Here is a 9681-nt window from a genome sequence, read left to right as displayed (position 1 = left end):
CTGGCTTATGGATCCCTGGGTTCCCTCTCCTGTAGTCTACTCAGTTCCTCAATCTCATTGACATTGAGTGAGAGGTCGTTGCTATTACACCACTCAGCCAAATTTTCAAACCTCTAACTTACAGGCCCCAGTTGCACACAGATTAGTAGTAGAAGTATATTTAAAAGAAGAAGTAGTAGTTTCATGATCTGACTGCAGGACGTTGCCATTAGCTGGTGCCATATTGCATGCATGATGAATTTCTATGAATTCTGTTAGTGTTTCATGTAATTAAATGATTTAATGCAATTCAGTTTCATAATTAACATTTAATAATCATACTAATTTTAATTAGAGAAATTTTGCAGAGTGTATCCTGTATGTGTAAAGAGCAATTTTAAATACAAAGTTAATAAGTCTAAAGGAAAAAAGAAAGTCATCAACTTTGGTTCTCTTTGGAAAAGATTTGTACTTGGTGAATACACAACAAGATGTTTGGTGAGATTAGAATAAGGACCTAATTTTATTTTGAAGTCTGAATTAGGATTAAGCATAACTAAAGGGCTATCTTCCACATATCTTCTTCATGGAACCATGATGTAGCCATTCCAGAAACATGGTTGAAAGAGGGACAGGAATAGGGCTTAATGCCACAGGATTTTGATGTTTTAGAGAAGATGAAGAGTGAGGTAAATGAGGAGGGAAGTTGCATGTCTGATCAGGGACAATATCACAGCTGTGCTCAGAGGGAACAAAATGGAAAGCTTGTTCACTGGGCATATATGGGGACATCTCAAAAACAGGAAGGAAGTAATCACTGATGGGATTGTACTACAGACCTCGAGAGCCACCGGGACATTGAGGAACAGATATGCAAGCAGATTAAGGAAAGGTATAAATACAACAGGGTGGTTGTCATGGGTGTCTTCAAATTTCCTAATGTAAACTGCGACCTTCTTAGTGCAAATGGTTTAGATGGGGCAGAGTTTCTTGAGTGCATCCAGGAGGGTTTCTTAAATCAATATGTGGATAGTCCCAACAAGAGGAGAGGCTGTGCTGGATCTGGTGTTGGGTAGTGAGCCTGGCCAGGTGACCGACCTTTCTGTGGATGAGCAGTTAGGGATCAGTGAGAACAGTTCCTTAAATTTTAAGGTAGCTATAGAGGAGGATAAGTATTGACTGCACCAGAGAGTATTAAACTAGAGCAGGGCAAATTACAAGAGCATTAGTCAGGAACTAGGGAGAGTTAACTGGGAACAGCTGTTTTGGGTAAATCCACATCTGACATGTACAGAATATAGGACAGATGTGTTCCAATCAGGAGGAAGAACAAGGATGGTAAGGTAAGAGAACCTTGGATGTTGAGGGAGGTGACAATTTTAATCAAGAAGGAAAAAGTAAAGTATGTAAAGCTTAGGAAGCTAGAATCAAACAGAGCTCGTGAGGATTGTAATGAAGCCAGAAAAGAACTTGAGGGAATTGGAAAGCCAGGAGGGGCCATGAAAAGCCCTTGGTCAGTAGGATTAAAAAGAATCCAAAGGTCTTCTATACATACATCAGCAACAAGAGGATAATCAGGGGGAGGGTGAGACCACTCAAGGTTAAAGGGAGGAACATTGGCTTCAACGTGAAGGATGTGGGTGAGGTCCTTGGTGAATACTTTACATCACTATTTACCAAGGAGAAGGACATGGAGAACAGGGAGATCAGTGCCCAGGGTGCTAGGGCATTTCAAAGTAAAGGAAGTAGTGTTGAGTATTTTAAAGAGCATTCAGGTGGATCTTGGAATCCAAGTTCAGAGCTTCCTGAGATTGGCTACACAGGTTGATAGGGTGGTTAAGAAGGCATATATGGTATGCCTGCCTTTATTAGTTGAGACATTGAGTTTAAAAATCAGGAAGTGATATTGTTGCAGCTTTATAAAGCTCTGGTTTGGCTGCATCTGGAGTATTGCATAAAGTTCTGGTCACCCCATTTTAGGAAGGGTGTCAAGGCTTTGGAGAGGGAGTAGAAGTGGTTTATTAGGAAGCTGCCTGGATTAGAGAGCATGTGCTGTAATGAGGTCGGACAAAGTTTGGTTGTTTTCTCTGGAGTGGTGAAGATTGAGGGGAGATTTAATTATGGTTTATAAGATTATGAGAGGCATCAATTGAGTAAACATTTTCCTAGTGTTGAAATATCCAATACCAGAGGGCATGCATTTCAGGCGAGAAGGAGTAATTTTAAAGGTGATGTGAGGGCCACATTTTTTTTTACACAGAGAGTAATGTGTGTCTGGAATGAGCTGCCTGGAGAGGTGGTAGAGGTAGATACATTAGGGACTTCTAAGAGACGTTTAGATAGGCACATGAATGTGACAAAAATGTAAGGATATGGACAATGTGTAGGCATAACGTTGAGATAACATAACATGAGAGAGTTAGATAGAGCTCTTATAGATAGCGGGGTCAAGGAATAATGGTGAGAAGGCAGGAACGGGGTACTGATTGTGTATGATCAGTCATGATCACAGTGAATGGCGGTGCTGGCTAGAAGGGCTGAATGGCCTACTCCTGCACCTACTGTCTATTGTCTATAAGGAATTAATAAACTCTTATGCTTCCAGCCGGGTACAGGTATCAATCCCTAAAGGAGTTTGTCAATGAAACATTGGTTATAATTGATATTTGTACTTGGCTGGAAGCCCAAGAAGAGTTTATTCATCATATATGCTGGGAAAGCACTAGATCCTTTTTCGCATAAGAGATTAGTTTAGCTGGTCATTTGATCACAAATCCATTTGGTTCGGCACAAGTTTCGGTCAAAAGACCTGTTCCTGTGCTCTACTGTTCTATATTCTAATTAAAACCAACTGAGATAAAAATGTGTATAAACTGAGGGATTTATTAAAATATTACAATGAAACAAAGCATCTCCTGTTTCGAGAGCAGTAGCTTTTACAAGGAACAGTAACTTTTACAATGGAACTTTGCAGTTAGCCATTACATTTGAGTTTATTTTGGAGAAAGGGAACGAATATTGAATATTGTTTAAATGACAGTAAAATGTCAAATTCATTTGTTTGTTGGTGAATAGCAACACAGTCCAAAATGAAAAAGGAAATTAATAGTACTGCTGAGCAAAACTTCCACAAGCAACACTTAGAGAATCTGTCTTTTTCCAAACTTCCCATTTATATAACATATACTGGCTAACTTCATGGCTGCTATCAAACTCTAAAATTAATAGCTTATTTGAGCCTTTTGCAAATTAATGTAACACTAATACACTGGGTCCTGTTCCAAGCTCAAGAATGTCATTTCAAAGTCTTCAATTCTGTAAGTAGTAGGTAGAAGTTCTACCTCGGAGTATTCAGGGAAATTGGTGATTTAAAATGAGTATTCTAAGCAGGGTGACAGAGTAGACACAGAGTTGATCTTTCTCCCAGCTTGGGGAATTTAGAACCAGGGATCACGGTCTCAAAATAACAGATCAGCCATTCAGGACAGAGATAAAAATAATTATTTTCACCAAAAGGTTCAGTCAATTACTGAGTATATTGAAGGCAGTAATTAATATCTTTTTAACATTAAGAGAACTGAAGGATATAAGGACACTGCAGGAAAATAGTACTGACCTGAAAGATTTACCATAATCTTACTAAATAGCACTCAGCATGAGAGACCAGCACCCGTGCGGTTTCTGGGTCTTTCAAAGAATAGAACGGCTGTCCCCTGCCATGCATGCCGTAAAAGGCGACTAAGGAGGGTTGGGCATAGGGTTAGCAGCCCTATCCTGTAAAAATAATTATTGCTACAGAAACATCAGCAGCATCAAAACCAAGCCAGCCAGTCTTGGGAGAGGTAGGGCCTCTTTTGGAGAGTCATATGATGTGGAGAAACGAAAGCCAAAAGGAAGCTCCTTCACCGAAATACCTGCTGTCAACCAAGAAGATTCCAGAATTGGCATCTGGAATGTGAGGACCATGTATGAAGCTGGGAAAACCCTGCAAGTTGCAAAGGGATTTCGGAACAATACATTAGATATTTTGGGACTCTGTGAAACTAGATGGACAAATTCAGGGCAAGTACAACTCACTTCAGGGGAAACTATCATCTATTCAGGACACATGGCAGATAATGCACCACACACTGAGGGAGTAGGATTAATATTATTAAAACAAGCAAAGGGATCACTTTTGGCTTGGGAACCATCAGGATCATGTCTGCAACCTTCTGCATGAGTAATAGGAGAATAAATCCAAACATTGTGTTGGCCTATGCCCCTACAAATGACAAGGGCACCATTGTCAAAGAAGATTTCTACAACAGACAGCAAGTACTCCTGGAGAAGCTGAAAAGAAGAGACATCACATTCCTCATGGGAGATTTCAATGCTATAATTGGAAGTGACAACGCAGGATTTAAAGAAATAATGGGGCAGCATGGACTTGGAGGCAAAAATAAAAATGGAGAGCTATTTGTAGACTTTTGTGCAGTCAACGAAATGGTAATCTGTGGCAGCATATTCCCCCACAAGGCAACATGGATTTCACCAGATCATCGAACAGAAAACCAGACCGACCAAATCTATATCGGTAAGAAGTTCAGAAGATCCATGCAGGACATCAGAGTCCTTTGAGGTGTGGACGTGGCATCAGATCATCATCTTGTTATTGTTGAGCTTCAGCTCAAACTTAAAAGGAACTATGCTGCAACAAGCAAAACGAAAAGCTAGGCAACATAATTTCTGAAGGACCAGGGGAAAAGACAACAGTTCAATTTAGAATTGAAGAACAGATTTCAAGCCTTGGAGAACTTAAATGAAGAAACAAGTGTGCAGGGGATCTGGGAACAAGCCAAAGATGTCTGGATCAGCATATGTGAAGAAGTTCTAGGTAAAAAAGACTGCCAACACAAACCATGGATTTCTGCTGAAGCACTCAGAAAAATAGCACTTAACAAAAGCAAAACAAGAGCATCCAAGACTGTTGCACAGATAAACTCCACAGAAGCAAATAAGGAAGTGAAAGCAAACATCAAAATGGACAAAAGAAACTTTATTGAAGACCTAGCAAAAGCAGAGCAGGAAGCATCAAAAGGGACCATGAAAGGACTGTTCGACACAACCAAGAAACTCTCTGGCAAATTTCGACCAGTGGAAAGACCAAATAAGGATAAAGAGCAAACACGAGGAAATCTGCAGATGCTGGAAATTCAAACAACAACTCACACAAAATGCTGGTGGAACACAGCAGGCCAGGCAGCATCTATAGGGAGAAGCGCTGTCGACGTTTCGGGCTGAGACCCTTCGTCAGGACTAACCGAAAGGAAAGATAGTAAGAGATTTGAAAGTAGTGGGAGGAGGGGGAAATGCAAAATGATAGGAAAAGACCGGAGGGGGTGGGATGAAGCTAAGAGCTGGAAAGGTGATTGGCGAAAGTGATACAGAGCTGGAGAAGGGAAAGGGTCATGGGACGGGAGGCCTCAGGAGAAAGAAAGGAGGTGGAGGGAGCACCATAGGGAGATGGAGAACAGGCAAACAACTAAATATGTCAGAGATGGGGTAAGAAGGGGAGGAGGGGCATTAACGGAAGTTAGAGAAGTCAATGTTCATGCCATCAGGTTGGAGGCTACCCAGCCGGTATATAAGGTGTTGTTCCTCCAACCTGAGTTTGGATTCATTTGGACAGTAGAGGAGGCCATGGATAGACATATCAGAATGGGAATGGAATTAAAATGTGTGGCCACTGGGAGATCCTGCTTTTTCTGGTGGACCGAGCGTAGGTGTTCAGCGAAACGGTCTCCCAGTCTGCGTCGGGTCTCACCAATATATAAAAGGCCACACCGGGAGCACCGGACGCAGTATACCGCACCAGCCGACTCACAGGTGAAGTGTCTCCTCACCTGGAAGGACTGTCTGGGGCCCTGAATGGTGGTGAGGGAGGAAGTGTAAGGGCAGGTGTAGCACTTGTTCTGTTTACAAGGAATAAGTGCCAGGAGGGAGATCGGTGGGAAGGAATGGGAGGGACGAGTGGACAAGGGAGTCACGTAGGGAGCGATCCCTGTGGAAAGTAGAAAGAGGGGGGGAGGCAAAAATGTGTTTGGTAGTGGGAACCCGTTGGAGGTGGCGGAAGTTACGGAGAATTATATGTTGGATCTGGAGACTGGTGGGGTGGTAAGTGAGGACAAGGGGAACCCTATCCTGAGTGGAGTGGCGGGTGGATGGGGAGAGGGCAGATGTGTGGGAAATGGGAGAGATGTGTTTGAGAGCAGAGTTGATGGTGGACGAAGGGAAGCCCCTTTGTTTAAGAAAGGAAGACATCTCCTTCGCCCTGGAATGATAAGCCTCATCCTGGGAGCAGATGCGGTGGAGACGGAGGAATTGTGAGAAGGGGATAGCCTTTTTGCAAGAGACAGGGTGGGAAGAGGAATAGTCCAGGTAGCTGTGAGAGACTGTAGGCTCATAGCAGATATCAGTAGATAGGCCGTCTCCAGAGATGGAGACAGAAAGATCAAGAGAGGGGAGGGAGGTGTCAGAAATGGACCAGTTCTGTCAGGAGTTGAGGACCAGACCCAAAGATGGGCTGAACACTTTGAATAGCTTCTAAACAGACCATCACCACCAGAACCACCTGTCTTCCCACAAGCAGAGAACAATCTAGAGATAGACTGTGGCACTCCTACCAAAGAGGAGATCGGAATGACAATCAAGCTCCTGAAGGATGGTAAAGCTGCAGGACCTGATGGTATACCTCCAGAGGCGCTCGAGCAGTATAGACATATCTACTGAAATGATGCACTACATCATAAAAAGGGTCTGGGAAGCAGAAGTACCCAAAAACTGGAGAATAGAACATCTAGTTAAAATCCCTAAGGAAGGAGATCTCCAGGAATGCAAAAACTACAGAGGGATAATGTTGCTTTCAGTGCCAGGTAAAGTTTTGAGTACAATTATTTTAGAGAGATTGAAAAATGCAGTGGATGAACAAGCAGGATTTCGACAAAACAGGTCTTGGACTGATCAGATTGCAACTCTGAGGATCATCACTGAACAATCGTTGGAATGGAACACATCTCTGTACATTAATTTTGTAGATTATGAAAAAGCATTTGACAGCTTGGACAGAGAGACATTGTGGAAACTAATGAGGCACTTTGGGATTCCAGAGAAGTTAACTAACTTGGTAAAGAAGATCGATGAAGATATGGAATGCAGAGTAATCCATGTAGGTCAATTGTCAGATACTTTCAAGGTCAACACCAGGGTATGACAGAGATGCTTACTGTCCCTTTTTCTCTTCCTGCTAGCGGTGGACTGGATTATGAAGCAAACAGCAGATGGCAAGAAGAATGGAATTCAGTGAACATTGTTCAGACAGCTGGATGATCTTGACTTTGCCGATGATTCGTCACTACTGTCACACAGCCATGCTCAGATGCAAGAGAAAACAGATTTTCAAGACTCCACATCGCAGAAAATAGGGCTACACATCCATGTAGGGAAAACAAAGTTACTAAAAGTAAATGCAGGAAACAACACAGTTACCCTGAGAAATGCTGCTCTAGAAGTTGAGTCATTTGTCTATCTGGGAAGCATTGTCAACAAGAAAGGAGGTACTGACGACGATGTAAAGACCAGGATTCAAAAAGCCAGAGGAGTCTTTATAATACTATGTCCAGTTTGGATGGCAAAATAACTAAGGTTAAGCACCAAAATGAGAATCTTTAACTCAAATGTCAAATCTGTCCTCCTTTATGGCTCTGAAACTTGGAGACTGACATCAGAAGCAATCAGAAAAACCCAGACTTTCATCAACAAATGCCGACGTTAGATTTTGGGGCTAAGATGGACAGACTATGTGAACAATACAGAATTATGGCAAAGGACCAACCAGACACCAATTGAGGCAGAGGTCAAGAGAAGGAAGTGGTGTTGGATAGGCCACATGCTGAGGAAGCCCCCAAACAGTATCACCAAACATGGAATCCTCAGGGCAAGGAAAATTGAGGTAGGGCTAAGTCCACATGGAGGAGGGAAGTATTAACCGATGCCAGGAGAGTGGGAATGACATGGTCACAGCTGGAGAGGCATGCATAAGACAGGTTGATCTGGAAAGATGTTGTTGATGTCCAATGCTCACCTGTGAGTTGAAAGGCAGAAGAGGAAGAAGAAGAATGAGAGGCCAGACAGCATGGACTCCTATTTCTGTGTTTTTAAATGCCATTTGTTTTGGCATCCTGGTAGTTCTGGTACTTCATTAAATATTCTGGGAAATAGATAGTATAGAGCCAATTTGTATTTTCCTCATTTCATTTTGTAATCTCAGCCATTATTGGCTGCTTCCTTTTTATGTTGTTTCTGGAATTGTTTAAATTATCCCTGGCTAACAATAAGTTATTAACATTTTATTTCCCTGTTTTGACTAATGTTTTTATTGCCAAGTAGCTGCCGTGTTTGCTATAAAATATCAAGTAATAATATTTTGTTAAATTATTATATACTTCACGTATTTCAGTATATAAGTTGCAGGTGTTCATTTCACTCCTGATATGATGTATTATCTGGGGTTGGAGGAGCGGGGAAATACTATTGATAAAGTGGCTCAATAGGTGAAAGTACCTCTTGGGAGTATAAGTATTGATATGTGAAATGCATCTTATTTGTTCCTGTTAACAAACTTCTTTTGATAACAGATGTACTTATACCTTAACTTTAAGAAGAAAAGGTCTTCTTTCTTGGATGGAAAGAATGATAGTTTTTCTTCTGAAGATGCTGAAATTAATCTAGCACTAATCACATTTATTCAACAACAGAAATAACACATCAGCATTAATATGTATTGTTCTTAGACTGGTATAGTAAATGGAAAAACTGTATTTCTGTTATACCACATACATCGTTTGTGCATCAAAAGAAACCTGGAGTTCTAAATTCAAAGATGACAGACTAAGATTTTAGTTATTGCACATTTTTATAAAAGCAACTTATTCTATCATCTGGATCACCTTTTGCATGTCACAGTATATACCTGGGAATCAATACGCTATGACGGGAATGGTAATTTTTACTGCTCGGCAAGAGTTATAAAATAAGGTCAATAGCTTTGTGCCCCATTAACATCAGTTGATGTAGCGTGATCCTTTTTAAATGCAGGTGACAAAATATTCACTTGTTTCAACTGATGAGATCCATTTTAAAACAGATTTGATACAAGATCCCATTTGGCTTAATGGATTGGAACTAGTCAGAATTTATAATTTATGGGTAAAAAGGAGCTCTATAAGCATTTCAGTCTTTTCATGGGAATGTTAATGTCAAAGACATAAACAGCTTCACTGAATGTGCCTCCTGGTATAATTGAGTACATCCGTAGGCAAGTAATTTTGCTGCTTAACTGGTTGAAAATTGTGTGCTTATAATAGGTCACCCAGCAGCGCAAGAGGATAAATTCCAGGGATAATTGGTGCTGCTCAAACTTCTTGTGATGGAAGATGTAAGGCACTAATTGTGATATACTGAGTCTCCAGTGAAATGAAGGTAGGGAGGCAAAGATGAACATAATATGATGATTAAGACACTGAAAACACATTCTAGAAACTGAAAAAAAAAGGTCAATTAGCAGGAAGTTGTCATAAAGTGGGCATTGAGAGCAGACCCAAATGCAAGACACAGACACTGAAGTCCTAGGGACAGGACTAGGTGTGTCAAGAAAGCAGGGAA

The 9681-nt window shown here is 41.3% G+C and overlaps 1 pseudogene; it reads left to right on the top strand.

Annotated features, from left to right (window-relative positions):
* Nucleotides 1-1314: 1314 nt before the first annotated feature.
* LOC132397546 (uncharacterized) lies at nucleotides 1315-8058 on the top strand (annotated as a pseudogene).
* Nucleotides 8059-9681: the final 1623 nt, after the last annotated feature.

The sequence above is a fragment of the Hypanus sabinus genome, chromosome 7 (genome assembly GCF_030144855.1).
Source record: "Hypanus sabinus isolate sHypSab1 chromosome 7, sHypSab1.hap1, whole genome shotgun sequence".
In the NCBI taxonomy this organism is placed as follows: domain Eukaryota; kingdom Metazoa; phylum Chordata; class Chondrichthyes; order Myliobatiformes; family Dasyatidae; genus Hypanus; species Hypanus sabinus.
This window is presented reverse-complemented; position numbering and strand designations above follow the sequence as displayed.